At 41.4% G+C, this 18,995-nt stretch overlaps 1 protein-coding gene across 19 annotated transcripts in view; it reads right to left on the reverse strand.

The window, feature by feature from the left end:
• MAGI2 (membrane associated guanylate kinase, WW and PDZ domain containing 2) overlaps positions 1 to 18,995 on the reverse strand; it is a 618,960-nt gene that overhangs the window by 280,595 nt on the left and 319,370 nt on the right. The window lies entirely within an intron of this gene.

An 18,995-nucleotide genomic window follows, 5' to 3' on the forward strand; every position in this document is an offset into this window, starting at 1 on the left:
ATACCTCCTATACCTCAATTTACCTCCAAATGGCGCTTTTAAAGAAAAACATATCCCTGTAAGTGTAACAATTTGAATGAACATGACCAAAGCTATTATTTTATCACCATTAATTTTGAAATAATAAAATATCAATTTCCTTAGCCTTTGTATATGTTTTTCTATGTTTTTATCATTGATGTTCTGCAGTGTGTTTTTAATGTTGTACACCACCCTGGGATCTTCTGATAAAGGGCAGTATGTAAATTGAGTAAACAACAACAATGCCGACTGAGAAGTAAGACTCACTGATCTGAAGGAGTACATCCAAGTACCTTGATAAATGTGTGCCTGAGATCATCTTCTGAGGCCCTTTTTGGTGTGCCTCCTCCACAAGAGGTCCGCATGGCGACATGAAAATGGGTCTTTTCTGTAGTGGCTCCCTGTTTGGGGGATCCTCTCCCCAAGGAGGTTCGCCTGGCACCTTCATAATACACCTTTAGGTGCCAGGAGAAAACATTCCTCTTTAACCAGGCCTTTGGCTGATTGATATCCAATGCCCTTTTAAAATGTGTTGGGGAAGGGGGTATTATTGGGTTGTCTTCATTTTTGTTTTTATTATGTATTTTCTGGGTTTTTTAATTGTGAACTGCCCTGAGATCTACGGGCATAGAGTGATATACAAATTTAATAAATAATAATAAAGTAAAAATACAGTACGTGCATGTCCCCAATCCCCTTCTTCTGGAAACAGTGCTGACTTAAATAAGCTAACACCTTAAATTCCATGTTCAACAATAAAACACAATAGAGAGAGAAATCTCTGTATTTCTTTTGCCTGGAGAAGAGATATAATTCACCATTAATGCAGTGAAATATGAGGTGAAAAAGTGTGCTACTATAAAAATGTGCATTGAATGTGCATTAATGCGCTGCTTTTGAGAAACGAGGCAAGAAATATTGACATACTTGAGATGAAGAGAAAGGGCACTTAAATTTGTCGACAGTGTGATAAATAAACTAGGAAAGGAGAATGAAGGAGAGAGAGAGAGACATGAATGAAATGAACCAATGGACAACATAAACAAAAATAGGACCACACCCAAATCCACTCACTGAAATTTGAAAATGGGATATGGGAAAACTGCTATTCAGAGAGGGGCCAGCTTGGTTCAGAATTATTGTTATTGAGGTCTATGGGGTTCAGGCTGGGCTTCAGTTGACAAAGAGGAGGAACCTGACCAATGGGGTTACCAGAGATAGAGGGCAAGTTGAGGTGTGTGCTTGCTGGAAATGGGGGTGCTCCCACTCCCATTGCTCCTCCTCTTAGATCAGGTTTGAAGTTGGGGCGAAGCTGAATACTTCATGCTGGCTCACTATCCTTTTGATATGGATGGGGTAGGAAGGAGTCACTTCAAAGCATGTTCCACGGCTGCCTTTAAATTTGGTAGCATACTGACAGTAGCTGGACAACAGCCAGGTCCTCCCCTCTTTGCTCCCAAATCTTAGAAGTGAAAGAAAACCAGCGGGCCTGGATGCCCACCTTGTTGTTGTTGTTTAGTCAATTAGTCGTGTCCAACTCTTCATGACCCCATGGACCAGAGGATGCCAGGCACTCCTGTCTTCCACTACCTCTCTGAGTTTCATCAAATTCATGTTGGTCGCTTCTATAACACTGTCCAACCATCTCATCCTCTATTGTCCCTTTTCCTTGTGCCTTCAATCTTACCCAACATCAGAGCTTTTTTTCATAGAGTCATCTCTTCTCATGAAGTGGCCAAAGTATTTGAGCCTCAGTTTCAGAATCTGTCCTTCCAATGAGCACTCAGGGCTGTTTTCCTTCAGAATGGATAGGTTTCATCTTCTTGCAGTCCATGGGACTCTCAAGAGTCTCCTCCAGCACCATAATTCAAAAGCATCAATTCTCCAGCGATCAGCCTTCTTTGTGGTCCAGCTCTCACTTCCATACATCTCTACTGAGAAAACCATAGCTTTAACTCTACGGATTTTTGTCGACAAGGTAATGTCTCTGCTTTTTTTTTTTTTTTTTTAGCTGCCTACATTTCTAATGATGCTGCAAATGAAGAATCAGAATTGGCCTCCTCTTACCCTGTTTGTCCCCAGAGGGATTGCAGTAGGGAGAGGGGTGGTGAATCCCCAGCATGCATGTGAAATGGAACACACAGCTCTATGCCCTGTGTGTGATTTCCAAGTCACAACCAAATTCTGCAGCTTCCATTTTCCTCAATTTCTACAATGCCACCTATCCTTGATTGTTTCCAGGCCCAGCTCACACCTAAAAATGTTTTATGGCCTTGGGACCATGAGCAACTGGATTTGTTGCTGGTAGCACTTGCTGAACGACTATCATCTACAAGAATCTCTATATTGATTCCCTCCCGCCGCCCATCTGGGAAAGAGAGAAAACATTAGACATAAGGCCAATACCCTGCAGTTAAATTGCACTTGACATTACTGGCAGCCTGACTGGGCTTTTAGTTAATAGTGGCATCCAGAGTACATTGTGTACTAAGAAGATACATATATGACATCTTTTATTTGTGGTATTCTGTATTCTCCTTTGCTTTCCAGCTACACGGTGCTGGAGCAAACAACACTTATCAAAGCATTTTATTCCATAGCTACTTTGAAAAGAATGTTGTGCAAAGTGGGAGGGAGGTTCAGGGGCTCGGGGTTACATTTCTAACAAAGAGAGGCAAGCAAAAAAGATGCACAAAAGCTGTACTATCAGGTTCCTGCCCTTGGCCGTGTAATGCCGTGACCATCAATACAGCTTTTTGGGATGCTGCAGACCAAAGGGCTACATTTCACAAGCAACACAATCTGGGCAGCACATGCAGAATGACTTCCGACTGGAGAGGAGATTGGAGATTCTCCCCCAAACCCACATGGGGCTTGCCTCTTGAGTTGCTTCCTCATTCTTGTAAGACACATGTGTCATTCTCAAGGTTTACCTCAACCTCCAGGAAAAGATTTGCAGGGAGCTGCAGAGGGAAGCGGGAGGCAGGAAAACCCTGTTCTATGAATGAGAACTGTGCTCCATTCACAGAAGGAAAGTTAGGATCCAAGTCATACAACACTGGCATGTCTGGAAGAAGTAACCCTTCTTGTGGATCACAGGGCCAGGAAGAAGTTGTTTTGGGAAACAGCAAACAGTTGGTGCCTGTCATAGTTGAACATGGTTGCTATTCCACAAATCAGGAGCAGCTACACTGAAAACCCTTCTACAATTGCTCTATTTTAGGAGACTTCAAAGAGAGACTCTCTTACAAAACACATCAAGCTATTGGGTATGTAAGGAATCTGGTTGTAAGCGGCATAGGGTCTTATACGTTACTACCAAAACCTTGAACTTTGCCCAGTAGTAGATTGGCAGCCTGTATAGATCCCAGATCCCAAATGATGCACATAGAGACCTATAAGCTCAGCTAACTAGCCAGGCTAGAGGCCTTGTGTCTATTGTTTCTTTGTAGTGCCTTATCTTGTGCTAGGAGCAGCTTTAGTTCCAAGGTTGTAAACAACATTCCTAAGTGTCTACATTTGACAATGAGACATGCTGTGCTCAAATGTGCTAAACCCCTCAGGTAGAAAGGAATGCAAAGAGACCACATGCAGCGGGGGCTGCTTAGAGAGAGAGCCCTTTGTTTCCTTGCCTAATGAATATGTAATGAAGGAAAGGACATACATGGTATAATTAGTATTGTGTTGTAACTTTAGATTGGAGGAAGTTTATGCATATGTATTGCTTGGCTTGCTCAGCTTTTGGAGACTGATCCCACTGAGCCTTTATTGATAGCAATAAACACCCTTTGTTTTCTCACCACTGCGTGGAGATTTCCTTCAGCCTCAAAAGTTAATTTTGCTACACAAAGACATCCTAGAAGCCACATTTTGTGCTAGCTGCAGCCTCCAAACCCACCTCAATGTTAATCCCAAGAAGAACACATTGCAGAAATGCAATCTTGAGGCTACTGGCGCCTGGACTATGGTGATCAAATCATCCTTATCCAGGAATAGTCAGTAAACTTATTTAGCCAAAACTCTGTCATATGCGCTCCTCCGATTCTTTTTTTCGGATGGAGCTTTGCATGTCCCCTCGGCCCTAAAGGTGTTCAAGGCAAAAGTGGTTGCCGCGCTTGCTTATGCTGCCCCGCTTTGGGCTGTGATGACAGATCTTGCTCCTCTTGAGACACTGCAAAATCAATTCCTGCGTCGGCTCCTAATGCTCCCCCTGTGCGTAAGCAACGCAGCCATGCGACTAGAACTGAAGATCGCATCCTTAGAAACTTGCCTGTGGAAGCAAGTCTTCAATTATTGGTTATCATTGTGGCATAGATTACCAAACCACTACCTTGTCCAATGCTTATGGCAAGATGAATTCTCTAGCCTTTGGTCTAGTAGAATTCATGCCAAACTCCTGAGTTATGGAATCTCTCCTTCAGATTCCCTAAAACTAGACCATATTACTGCTCAAAGACTGATCCGCCAAAGACTGGATGACATCGATCTACAGCGAAATTATATGCTGGGGGGAGGTGTTTGTTCGCCCCAGAACATTGGTATCACTTTAACTTACTGCGTTCCATCATACCTCTCCTCCCTTTCGACTGTTGCCCATAGACTGGCCTTCACCAAAGCGAGGTTTAACGTTTTTCCCTCCAACGTCCTGAGACATAGATTCTCAAAGGGCCAAGCCCCCGCCACGTGCGAATGTGATAAGGAGACGCCGGAGTCGCTCCAGCACATCATGTTCACTTGCCCCCTGTTCAATGTGCCACGGGCAAATTTGTTGGGATCAATCATACAGAAACTAGAGGGTACCCCACCAAAATTCCACCTTGCCCAAATCTTGCAGGATAAGGATACTCATACGACCCTGAATGTGGCAAGGTTCCTGGTCGCTGTCCTTACCCAAAAGCGACGCCAAGGAGCACTACAAGCTAACTAAGGCGTAGTATGCCATTCTATTTTATAGTATTTTATTGTTATTGTGGTGTTTTAGCGGCTGTTTTTTTTTTTTTTCCCCACGTGCACAAGCTGTTATTTATGTGTTGTTTTTACCTGTATGGGCCTATGGCCGTAATAAATATTGTTTGTTTGTTTGTTTGTTTTGTATTTAGCCAGTTTTACAGAACTTAATCTGAGCCAATCAGAATTAAGCTCACTGATTCTAGCCAGCATGACAATGGTCAGGGTTGATGGGAGTCGTAGTTCAGAAACCTCTGGATAAGGATTTAGAGACATTTATCTCCTACTCTTATGGAAGGTGTATCCTTTGGTGGCACCTGGCATAAGACTTCAGTATCTCCCTAAGAGAAATGTATTTCATGATTTAAATGCAGTGCTCAACACTACCTTCAGATGCTCTAATATTTTTATTTGGTCAAGGAGGAGAGGGTACTGGGTGAGACCTACAGGAGACCACACCATGGAGCAGAAGCAGCTTACAGGGATTTGGTGGCAGCACACTAACTCTGTGGTAAAACACAGAAACCATTTCAGTGGGAACTATTAAGACTTTGTGTTAACAGGGTGTATTTAAACTCACTCAGAAGACATTGCTACATTTTTTAAAAACTTTTGGGAAGCACCTGAGAGTACAAAACGAAGGCAATTGTTTTTACTGGCTGCTGGGACATCTATTGTATGAAGCAAGGCAGCGTGTACAGAACACCTCAAACATCCCAAGGCTCTGTTCAATCATGTGTTAAATCTTCATTGATCCTGTTGTATTTTTTTGTGTTTCAGAGCAATTTGCACCCAGCAGGAGCTGCCAGCTCTGACATAAAAAGACACTGAAACTGTCCGGCCTCCTTCAAGTGTGGATGATCTCCAAAGAGCCTAAATGTATCTGGCAGACGTAATAGGGTTAACGGTTGAAGCAATAAGGATATTTCTCAGGCTGCTGAAAGACACATACACTGCAGCTGCTTCACTTATAAATTTGTCAGCTGAATTCAATTAAGTTACTTGCAGTTCTTGGAAAAGCTTGGGGGGGGGAGAAACCTACACTTTAGGAAATGAGTATTTTTCACTCTCAATTCTTCTAAACACAAGAATCACTTTCAAAGAAACAGCATTCTGTTTTCAGCAATCGTGACACAGATGCCTGCAGGCACTTAGAAGCAGGGATTGAACATGATGGCTTTGTCCTTTTCTTTCTGCACAGCACCTGTTATTCACAGATAGACTGCCCTTGAACATAGTGATTTCCATCACAGCTAATAGTCAGGGCTCATCCTACCATTACGCAGAACGATGCAGCAGGTCCTGGGGTCTCAGGGGAGCAGCAGCTTCACCCCCTGGCCATTTCATTTTTCTGGAGGGTATAGTTGTGTGTGCCCCATAAGCGAGTCTGATGTCCTCAAGACTGGTGGAAGATCCAGTTGCTTCTACATCTGGAACTGAGTTGGGCTTGAAGGCCCTGTGCCTCATGCAGTGAAATGGCTTGGGCCAGTTATGCTATCAAGGCTAACACTCTTGGGCTTGAACAAAAGAACCAGTGTCTATTACCGATAACCTCCCTCCTGCAAAAGTAAGATCTAAAAGCCAATGAAGATATGACAATTCAGGATGACAGATCAGCAGTTAATGCAAACTATGGAATAAATGTATTGACTTATGTATTTTTAAGAATCTCAAAGTGCCCATCAGTAAAAACTCTCATGGGAGTGTTCAATAAAATAATAACTACCGGTATATATATATTCTTTCTAGTACAATTCTGGGCAAAGCTTCACCTACTGACATTCTGTCTGGCATACATCTTACCATGTGTGTGGCCTGTCTTTTTCTGTGAGTCAACAGTTTAGAAACTTCCGCTGGCTCAAAGAGCTGCAGGCGGACTCTTGACCGGGGCTGGTTTTAGGGAGCATACGACCAGTGCTTTTTTTTCTATAAAAATGGGTGCTGGTGCTCACTATGAAGTTCTTAGCTTAGGTCCAAGCTAAATCTGAGCTGATTTTGAGATCTTCAGCGGAGGCCCTTCTGTTAGTCCTGCCACCCTCACAGGCACACTTGGGGGGGATGCAGAAAAGGGCCTTCTTAGTGGCGGCTCCCAGACTCTGGAACTCCCTCCCTGGAGAAGCTAGACTGACTCCTTCCTTGTTGTCCTTCAACTGGCAGGTGAAGACCTTCTTGTTCCAGCAGGTTTTTGGGAACTGACTGCTTTTAATGAAAGGGCAGGTGCCATGCTGTTTTTATTCTAATTTGTATGTTTTAAATGGATTTTTTATATATACATATTTTTATGTATAATTGTTTTTTAAATTATTTTTTCTACCTTTTTTTTTAGTGATTCTTGTTTTTTATCTGTAGGCTGGCTTGAGCCCCATAAGGGGACAAGGCAAGGTATAAATAAATAAATATATAATAAATAATAATAATAATAGTTATCTACAGATTAAAAGTTTCCTACCGCAAAACAAAGAGGTCCAAATGGGGATAAGACGTCCCCTCTATGTTCACAGCCATTATTGTATTGTATTGTTTCTAAATATGCATCTATACATAATAAATTTGCATATATGGATTTTAAGTAAACATGTGTCCTTTTTTTCTGGGTATGAGGAAAGGCTCAAGTTTCATAAGCGAACTTGGCCCAGAAAATCCTATTAGCACCTCTCTTCACAGTGACATTCACATTTCCTGACAAGGGGTGCTCCCAAATTTTAGGAGCTCATGTTCAAAAGGAATCCTCACTAAAATATGACAAAGACCGTAACACCAACATAGACCATACCCAGTTACCAAACCCTGATAGGTTAGCTTTTCCCTGATTCTCTTGACAGAAGATAATCAAGTCAGCGGAGGACATTAAGAAAATCCAGAGCAGAGGAGCACTGATAGATTGGTCAAGGGCCATGAGCAAGAGAACATGAAGGCAACCAAAGTGAGATGAATCTGTCTTAATAAACCTGAGTCTGGCTAAGAAAGACAGAGAGAAAGAAACTGCAGTGACAACGTGCATTTTCACAAAGCTGTTGGCATTGCAGAATGCTAATAGGGACTGTATGCTGCTAGGGCTGCCACTGATGCTATATGGAGCATATAGAAAGCAGACTACAAGGAGCTGAAGCTTTCAGCTTCACAAGGAGCTGCAGAGCAATTAAATGCTGATGATTTTGTAGTCTGAAATGGCCAGCTGGAGATTAAGAATTCTGCAAGGAAGTGAGGCCATATAAAGGCTTCTGTGACCATGAGTGCCACCAAATGGCTGCTGTGCTTTTCATGCCAACAAGAGCCTGGTTGAGAAAAGAGAATTAATATGCATGCCTTTTATTCAAAATAATGTGTTTTTATTATGATGATGATCTACAATTCTGTGATTCATCTTGTTTTAATAACCCCCTTTGACCTATATTTGCACCTAAATTGAGCAGTTGAACTCTTTATTTAAAAGGCCAGATAGCTTTAACAGTCTGCTCTGAGCAGTGCATGGCCTGACCCATAAAAACCTCACAGGCTTTAAGCTTCCATCTCTTTGCTTGTGAGCTTGGAAGTGTTGCTCCAAAGGTTTCCACACATTTAAGTCTACAAAATTTGTGTTGTTATCTCAGCTAATTGTTTTGAAAAACTGTTGCTGGTGTATCATGTTAAGATTGTGACAGTGAGCTAGGAAGTCCTCAATTCAGATCTCATCTGAGTCATGAACTCACTCAAGAGAGTATTCGCTAACCCCCCCCCCCCCAATATACTGTAGCTATAGGCCCACTTTAGAGAAATGCCATAAGGTTTATGAAAGAAGTACTTGGAACATAGAGGAATTATTGAATCATAGAACTGTAGAGTTGGGAGGGATGTTGAAGATCATCTAGTCCATGGGTAGGCAAACACAGTGGCGTAGAGTGGGTTGTCAGCACCCGGGGCAAGGCAAGTAATTTGCGCCCCCTAACCCATGGATTTGCTCCCCCTAACCCGTGCATTTGCGCCCCCTAACCCTAACCCCGAGATGTTGCGCCCGGTGCGGCCGGCCCCCCCTGCACCCCCCACGCTACGCCACTGGGCAAACTAAGGCCCGGGGGGTGGATGCAGCCCAATCACCTTCTAAATCCAGCCCACAGACGGTCCAGGAATCAGCGTGTTTTTACATGAGTAGAGTGTGTCCTTTTATTTAAAATGCATCTCTGGGTTGTTTGTGGAGCACAGGAATTCATTCATGTTTTTCTTCAAAATATTGTCCGGCCCTCCACAAGGTCTGAGGGACAGTGGACCGGCCCCCTGCTGAAAAGGTTGACTGACCCCCGTCCAGTCCAACCCCCTGCATTGCAGGAATATGCAGCTGATCCCCATATGGGGATCAAACCTTCAACCTTGGCATTATCAGCCCCATGCTCTAACCAACTGAGCTATAATGTACCATGTATATCATCAGTAAAAAGTGTAAAATATATTTTAAACATTGACATACTGACCTGGTTCACATGATGACATGATAAGCCCACTTGCAGACACTTTTGCTCCTCCTTGCTCTGTTTGGCTGCCATGCCAAGCTAAGCCAGCTCCCCAGGTGGGCCTCGCTGTAAAACTCTATATTCACTAACCAGGAGCTCCAGCCAAGGTTTCTTCTTGGTTCAGAGGTTGCAGTTAGTGGGAAGGGGGCTTAGTCCCCAGTCCCAGCTGAGATAACAGGCAGAGTCAAACCTTGGTTTTGTTTAGCATGACAGTGTGGCAAAGAGGACCAGGGAAAAGCAAAAGGGCTGCAGCTCACCCTTTCCAAGAGAAAATGTGGCTTAGTGTGTCAAGCAAACCAGAAAACTGTTCCATACCAAAGCCAAGACAAATGGAGCATTTTTCATAGGCACCTGAGGATTCCCACCCCTGGGTCCTGATTGCAACTGGAGCATAAATGAATAAACCCACCCTATCCTGGAAGAACCCCATGCGCTGAGGTACGACTTCTTGGAGCTGCAATGTGTCTCCTGCTTTTTGTTCATGTGTATAGTTAGACTGTGAAGGTGTGTCATTCTTAATTCTGTGTTTTATTCTATACAACACCTTGTTTTATTTTAAGAACTTAAGCAATGATAACTATTATTATTAGATTGCCATGTTTTAAAATATTTTTCCTGCGCTCCTTACTGAAAGGAGGACTTGAACTGAAAATCTATTATATTTGCACAGAATGTATAAAATTGCTAAACAAAAACCTGTTGTAGGGCTCATCAGCTGGAAAATCAGGAGAACAAAACAAGCATATACATGTTGATTTTAAAAGTTCATGGAATTATAATTAGCCTGCATATTAAGCAAAGCAAAAAGAGAACAAAAAGGAGAGAAGCAATCCCCAATCTGATGGTGTATTCACATAATGAGACAGTGTAAGATGCTCTCTATTTTACGTTCTACAAGGTTGCAATCATCCTAGGAGTGTTCAACTCCTTTGGTTGGGTCGACATATTTCAAAAAGTGAAAAAGACTTTTTTGAGCTATTTTCAAAGGAAATTGGTAAAAACAACACTGCCAACATGGCTTGCCATATGCTTGAATTTTCCTGGACATTTTGCCGATCTCCGCCCAGACACTGCTTCCGACTGCAGTATTCCAGGTATGTCTGGGAAATTCTGGACATATTCTGGCAACCCTACTTGGTTAACATCCTAATCTTAAAACAAACCTCCACAGAAGCCAAACACACACCTTTACAAACTTGACAAACCTTCCTGTTTCAGTTGCCAGCTTGGATTTTTTATTTTTTTTAATGTGCATGTATGCACACAAGGATTTCAAAGAGCTCTTTCTTAAGCAAGCTTAAGAAATGCACATGCATTTTTCTGTGCTAAACATGCATACTTGGAAGTAAGTTCTAATAAATTCCACATACAGTACTTCAGTTTTGATGATAAGCATGTAAGGCATTGTTAGGATGCTCAGACCTGGGGCCAAACATCTGTCTGCTTACTGGGCCCTCCTCCAGGCCACACCCCTCACCTGAAGCCAGGAGTGCCAGCTTGGCCCTGCGACCTTGGGTTCCCAGGGCAGTGGGTGCCATGCAGTGTGCATAGCCCAGCACCAAAATTTATGGGTGCTCGGGTACCCAGGGAGTTGGCACCTTTGCCTGAAGCAGTGCTTCTTTCTTAGTGTAATATTATCCATGTAACCACTATTTCTTGATCCATTTGCAACTAAGGCAGGGTTGCTGAATGGTCACAGGTTCCCCACATTTGTCCTAAAATATATAAATAGCTGCCACCTTCCAGGTACCACAGGTACCATAATCCTTACACAGAAAGAAATAGGTCCTGGAACCTGTTTGTGATGTGGGGAGCAGGTGTAGCACAAGAGGCTGTTTTGCTGAGGGATTCCCACCCCATCCCACCCCACAATCTGCCTGAGACATGCTGTGTTAGTTGCTGCCTCCGTCCCCAGGAGGTTGATGCAGTGAGACACTTTCCAGTAGGGTGGGAGGGAGGAATATGTGGTCCAAGACTATTTCATGGGATTCCTTCCCATGTTGTCCAAGAAAGAGCCCACCACACAGAAGGCAGAAGTACAAACATAGACATGTAGATTACAAACGAATGCAGAAGCACCAAATAACACATTGCATTACAGTTTTCTACAGCAGGAGGGAAAATTAGTAGGAAAGAAGAAAAGCAGATTACAAAAGAAAGAGACTGAAAACACTCATTTATATGAGTACAGTATTGCCATGGTGATTTTGAGCTCTGGGGCGTCACATTTTATGTAGCAAAACTGAATACTTCCCATTGAACTTACTATATAATTCATCTAAAATCTATTCTGGTATTCATGAGAAGTTGGTTAAGATATGGGGAAGCATTTTCAATCTTTACAGGTGAACAGAACAAGGGCCTCTATTTATGCATGAAGCATTTTAAGAAACATTTCATTTTGGGGCTGTGCATCAGTCTAGAAGATGCACTTTCTTGACATCCTTTCTCCATTCTTTCAAATGCACTTCTTTGAGGTTCCATTGCATCAAAAGAGTATCTGTGTATGGACTATTTGTATAAATTGCCTGGTCAATTTGCAATACAATCTTGCAGAGTTATCTCACATACAAAGCTATTTCACCTTGGAGTTCTGAGATTTTCTATTCTCTCGCTTCATACTGTGCCTTCATGCACACCAAAATAGTATTCTTGAATTGAAATTGGTTGCTGATATTTTGAAAATTGAAACAATACCAGCCTACTTATTAACCAATTTATGCGATCAAGTCTTGTATTCCCAGGAAAGTTCAAGCACACTTTCAATTCATGAAAGTAATTTTCAAACATCAGTGTTTACAGCAGCAGTGTGGATAGGTGGTCAGCAGTTAAATTACCATGGTTCAGGAGTTTTAGAAACCTCTGAAAACCTGAGGCAGTGTTCAGAGTTCCTGTGTTTCTTGCAGAAGGTCTGAGGTCCAATTCTTGGCACCTTCTGTCTGAAACCCAAGAGTATCACTGCCAGATAGTGTAGGAAAATATTGAGCTGGGTAGACCAATAGTCTGACTCAGAATAAGGCAGCACTTTCACCAACCCATTGACCTGTGCCTGGGAGCAATTTCGCAACCGATGCAGACATTGCAGTAAAAACCAGGTCAAAAACTGTGTGTGCCAGGGCGGGTCCCAAACGGAAAGTAGTGCAGCATGACCCAAGTGTTTCAAGATCTGTTAATATGTAAAGTAGATTGGTATTTTTCATATTTTGTTGCTATTCATCTGAAACCAAATAGCAAAAAGTCCTAATCCATCATACTTATTTGTTTCTGGACTGAGATGTACCGCACACCATTAATTTATTTATCCAATTTTTTTTTGTATATAACTCTTCATAAAAAATGTGGTTTGCCACCACCACACAACAAAAACTGCATAAAAAAAAATAAAATTTGAGATCATCAAGCATTACAGAAATACATTTTTCTTAATAGCCTGCATAAGCTTGGCAACATAAACAAGTTTTCAGTTTAAAGCTTAAAACAGAAGGTTTCTGCTGAAACTCAGCTGGAGAAGCATTCCACAGAACTAAGCCAATGACACGAAAGACTCGGTTTCGTGCCACTGTATCTCACCTCTATTACTCAACTATTCTGAGAAAATAGCCTTTGGGTTGTGAGACACCATCCTGAAGGATTTCGCTCATCTCATCATCAGTCTTCTAGCTTCCCTTAACATCCTTCAGAGGTTTTGCCCAAGTAGACTACTGCACCCCCCTCGGTCAAATTTGTCCTGAGGTTCATTTTAGGTGAAATGTTGTGGTGGCAACTCTGCTTTACAGGGTAAGATTGAGTACATGTACTTCCTTTTAAAGGAGATTTCTACTAACTGAGGCAACAATTGAAGCTCTGTTATTTCCCTGCACATGGCCTTTTCAGCTGATACTGTCAAAAAAGGATGCCATTTAAAGCGTTTTCACAGTGTGAACACATCTATCTACAAGAAAGAAGACAGACATTTCCAGCCTAATTTCAAGCTATTACACTTACTAGGTCACTAAGTTAGGTCACGCAGAACAGGTATGTTGCTGAGTTGTAGAACATAGATCAAAATGCAATAAGACATAGTGATTATACATCTTTATTCAGAGACTCTCCAGTCTAAATGTTGACACATTACTATATCTTGGCTGAGGACCAGCTATACAGAAGATTCTGGTAGTGAGTTATCTGCAACTTAAAAGTATTCTTTCAGTTTATTCTGATTCCTACAGTGATTCCTACAGTCTTTCGACCTGAAACTAATCTTACTTAATATGCAGCTCTAGTTCCGAGCCATTCTATGAGAATATTTGCAGAAGAAGCACTTGGGAGTCATCAGTAAATAATAAAAAGCAAGTGGTTATATGGTAATATGCATTCCATGTGCAGTGCTAATAATACACAAGTATCTTCTTTAATACTTGGATTCACCTCACTGTGGCAGGAAGCTAAAAATATCAGAAACTCACATTACAGATCTGTACGATGAACTATATTTTCCCCCTACCATTAGAAGTGTGTGGTTTCCATTGAGTACTATGGGAAGAAGTAAAGGAGTTTCAGAGACACAGCTGAAAGGGAAGCAAGACCTAGTCAACAACCCAGGCTCCAGAGTCGGGGGGCAGACAACATGCTTTCCCCTCACCATTGCATCCTTGTACACTTTGAATGATGTGGTTTTAAGTCAGAGTTTAACTATGTCATTATGATTGGGGAGAGGGGGTGCGCCACACTGTCTTAATAAAAATATGAACATCCCAAAAAATGTATTCCTATTCGCCCCGTCCTCATTTCGCTGAAGTCAATGTCTCTCTTGCCTTCAAACATACTTCCCAGCAGGCTATTCTCTCTCCAGCAAACATCCTCCTATCTGCTCCCTCCCACCAGTTCCCAGCCCCCTCTCTATGAACGGAAATGCAAAGTTAACATATGATAAAAGCATGGCTGGGCCATTCAAGCAAACTGGGGATGGATTTACAGTGCAATTGGGTTGCTCATACAAACATTTTTTTTGGTTTGCAGAAGTTTTCCACCCTTCCCCCTGTTCCTTCCTTACACAATAGGTGGGAATAACTGGGCAGAGGGTGCCTCCTTAAAATTAATATATGATCTATGGCTGCAACCTGATTATTATTATTATTATTATTATTTTGGAAAAAAAAACATTTTTTTAGCAGAATCATATACAGTAATTGGAAGGGATGCTGAGGATCACCTAGCTCAACCCCTTGCAATGCAGGAATATGTAGCTGTCCCTTACGGGGATTGAACTTGCAACCTTGGTATTATCTGCACGCTCTAACCAGCTGAGCTAATATGAGTTTAGTAAGCATCATCTTAGACCAGGCACCTATGTGAGAGAAAAGAGGGTGTGTCTATTAAGAGGGTGCTTGCCACCTGCAGTTTTGTTTTACACGCGCGCGCGCACACACACACAGGCTGATGAAACAGAGGCACTTTTACGACAAAAACTTATTCTGAAACAATTAATCCAACCCATTTGTCAATTGAATGCTGCAGCCTTAATGAAAGCTGCCAGTTATTGCAATGAGATTTTAAATTTTTGAAAGCCACCCTAAGTGTTGCATGGGCACTAGAAGGGTTCGAAGAAACATTTCGTGCATATATAGATAAATATACTGAGCCAATATATTTGGCACTTTACAGGGGCAGACTCGGGTAATCTTATGTCATATGGTGCCCAGTGTGAAGCCAAAATTTGGCATCCCTGAGTGGATCTTCTCCATTTTGTGCCCCTTGGCTCAACGCACTATGCAGGTTCAATCTCCTGCACCATCCTAAATCCTGACTTTTAATCCTTTTATGGCTGCCTAGTTTGCCATGTAGCAGCTCCCCAATGCTTTGTTCACATAAGCAGTACCCCCACCTCCTAGTTTCACCACTTTGGCCATCGCTGTTTTTTACTACACCTGTTGACATGAGGCAGGAACCCTTGCTAACTGCTGTATTGTTTTCAATGCCTGCTGAAAACTTTTTATCTTTAAACTTCAAGTCCAGTGCTCCCCCCCCCCAAGGGGTACACAGTACCATCACCGTTTTTCTTTGCAAGAAAAGCACTGGTTAAAAGTATGGCACTTACTGTAACAACTTCATGGTGAGTTCTGGCATTTTTTTTCTAGAGGAAAAGCACTGAGCAAGCCTATCATCCCTGACATAGTACATTCATTTTTAAATATACAGTTTTATTATTAGGCTAAGATAGCTCTTTGATTAGGCTAAGATATGCTTTTCTAAATAAATAGGGGGTGGGGGTGGAAATAAAATTGCTTCAGCATGCCACAGGAAAGTGCTCAAGGTAAGGGGGGGGGGCTGACTAGGATAGTCTTGAGCAGTCATGGAGCCAGTCTAGGTGCAGAAGTGAGGCAGGACTCTTTGAAGTGATGAGGAAACACTTGTGTTAAAAGCTGTGCTTTTTTGTTTAAAAAAGAAGTGTGTGCCATTCTGGACAAAATGCGAGACCAGGGAGAAGAGTTGGTGGAAGAAGATTGGAAAAAAATTAAAGATTATTTACAGAAATATTGTAAAATTAATGAGCTTTAGAAAAAAGGTGGAATGAAGCTATATGGCTTTGGCAGAAATGTTAATGTTAAAAGGAACTAGGTACAGATAGATTGTTAATGCATTAAAGGGAAAAAAACTAGGTTAGAATATGTTAAGATTAATTATAGGACAGAAAACAGATGAAGATGGAAAGGACTTGCTGAAATAGTTAATTGAAGTGGAATACAAAAAGGGAGATGTGAGGAAGTCAATGAAACAAGTGAATGAAAGTTAAGATTGAAAATATTGGAAGTGTTTTTAATTGTTTTTGTTTTGTTTTGTTAACTCAATGTTTTATGTAGCGTTTTTGTTTTTGTATTTTATTATATTGTTATGTCTAATTTTTCTTTTTTTTGTAATTTCCAAACTCTTAATAAATATTATTTTAAAAAGAACAAAATGCAGAAGCTGAAAGGCATGGTGGGCTCAACTACCATGAGTGAATCATGCTATCCTGCATCGCTCAAATGTCCCCCAGCTCTCTACTTCATCAAATCTCTATTTTATTTCCAATCCCAGGGAAAAGTGTGTTTCTCCTCTCTGCTGTTCTTCTAAACTCCTCTTCCTCTTCTTCAGTATTTAACTCTCTTATTGCATTAATTAAAACCAGCCAAGCAGAAGGTGATGCAGCTTGTGGGAACAAGGCTCAGAAACATTTTGTACTGTCGGTAACTACACACAGCATGACATCACCCCACACTGTTTGCAGTGGTGCACAATGGCATATAAACATTTATGCCACAACCCAATCCAGAATTTACTGTGCTTCAGCTCCTTGGTTTCTGTGGCTTCCAAGACAATTAACTCCGTGATATAAAGTGAAGTCTAAAATGGATGAATAATGACAAGAACACCATCTAACTAAAGTTGCATAAAATACATGTTTGTTTATGCAGATAAATATGCTGAGCATACTGTGTTGCTTTTCAAGGAGATGGAAACATCCCTAGAAATAGATTGGGTTTTGCCTATCCAAGTTTTTAAGCACCACTGATTTCTAGTGGGAGAGATTTCAAGCTTTCGCTTTATTCTTCCATTTGAGATGATGGAACTTAAAAGTAGTTGGCTGGTTGTATTGGACCCCATTTTTTCAAAAGGGCACAAATAGGAAGCCATTTGTTTTTTTAATTCACTTCCTCTCCTCCTTGAAATGGGCACTGCCAGCATGAAATTCTGAAAGATACATATTTTCAGCACATTTGCTTTTGTTTCTGGCATCTTTTAGATTGCCTGGCAGCATGGAAGCTGGAGTTGTTATCTGGCCTTCTCAGTGTTCCTGCTGCTGTTTTCATATGGATTCTAGAGCTTTAAACAATAATTATGTATTTGTAAAATAAGACCTCTTTTTAAAATATTACGTTGACAGTCTCAGCAAATCTTTATTTGCTAGATGTTTTTGACATTTTTGGTCAGGAAACAAATATGTAACTTGGTTCCCACAAGTTTAGTAGGAAAATTCTGCTATTTATTATTTGACCTATATCTGTGTTTTTTTAAAGGCTAGCAAACATTTTGCCAATGCCTTCCCAAACTCTCTTGGGTGATTTGGGGGGGGGGGGGCGAGGACTGCAGCTGATCTTCTCCAGTATCACCTGATATGAGTATCAGGTGATTTAAAACGTTACAATTCCGCATCTCAGCCACACAAACATGCAGTTTTATTTTTTTTTTATTATAAACATTTAAAATACAGATACAGTTCATTTTGCCACCATACATACACCCCATTCTTGCTATAATTTTTCACAAACACAGAATTTTTGCACAACTTGCAACAATTACAGCACACATTGCATAACAAGTGGGTGAACCACTTTCTTGGGGAAACAGCAACAATAAAAAAGAGTCTTGTAGCACGTCAAAAACATTATTATGGCAGAAGCTAGCCTGTGACGATGAACATTTTTCCTTTGAGTCTGTGTTGAGCTTTATGTTTGTGGTTGAAGTCAACAAATATATATTTAATGTTAAAATATGTGTAATATGCAACAGTCTGGCTAGATCAAAAAGTTGACAGTTGTGTTGACAGAATTTGTTAGCTGCAAAAAGAGGAGTGTGGTGCAGTGAGGGGGAGGTAAAGATAAAAATTGGACACTGAAGCAGGAGGATGGTCAGGGTTATTGAGGGAGTAGGCTAAAGATTGGCTTTGTACCATTTGGGTGAGGGAAATTCCACCTTCACTGATATCCTTTAGGCTCACAACAACCCTGCAAAGTAGGCTAGCCTGAGAGAGATTTGCTCAAGGCTGAGTATAGATCTGAATGTGACTTTCAAACACAGTTGAGTGTACATTTCACATATACCCAAATACAACCCTGTAAGCTAGGAACAGGGAAGTGACAGCCATGCTGGCTGGAGCAGATGAAAGTAGGGAGTCCAGCAACATCTGCAGGCTAAGTGTCAGGGATGAAGGGAGTTGTGCAGCAACACTTGAAGGGCCACAGATTCCCCAACAACAAAAATTAACATGCAAATTCATTGGGAATGGTTGTTTAAGAAAATAATAGTTCAAATGTAGGTTTCACCTTTCTTGTTCTGATAATTTACCACCATGAGCAATATCTGTGAGTGCTCATATATACATTCTGCTCTGCTCTTGTATTCGCATCTGTAGCAAATCCAAAAATGTTTCCTGCACCCCTTGGGAATCTTCTTTCCAACTATCTACTTTTCTGTCTGTCTTTAGACATGCACACACAGTGAGGTAACTCCTTCATCTGACAAAATAAACTCTCATGAAAATATATGCCGCGGTAACTCAGTTCTACAAGAGTCAATTGTCTTTGGTTGTACTCTCCTGAGTGCTCCTCCCAGACAATCTATTTATTAAGCATTCTTCCTGATTTGCTTCTACAAAGCTTCCACAGAAGTTAGATTATATTCAGCATTTATTGAACATTTATTCTGATTTTCTTTGTGTTGAGCTTATATAAGAACATAACAACATAATACAGTAAACATTCATCCTAATTTGCTTGAGGGGACTGCAGGTGTTATCAGACTTCC

The sequence above is a fragment of the Podarcis erhardii genome (assembly GCF_964252035.2).
Source record: "Podarcis erhardii genome assembly, chromosome: 10".
Lineage (NCBI taxonomy): Eukaryota > Metazoa > Chordata > Lepidosauria > Squamata > Lacertidae > Podarcis > Podarcis erhardii.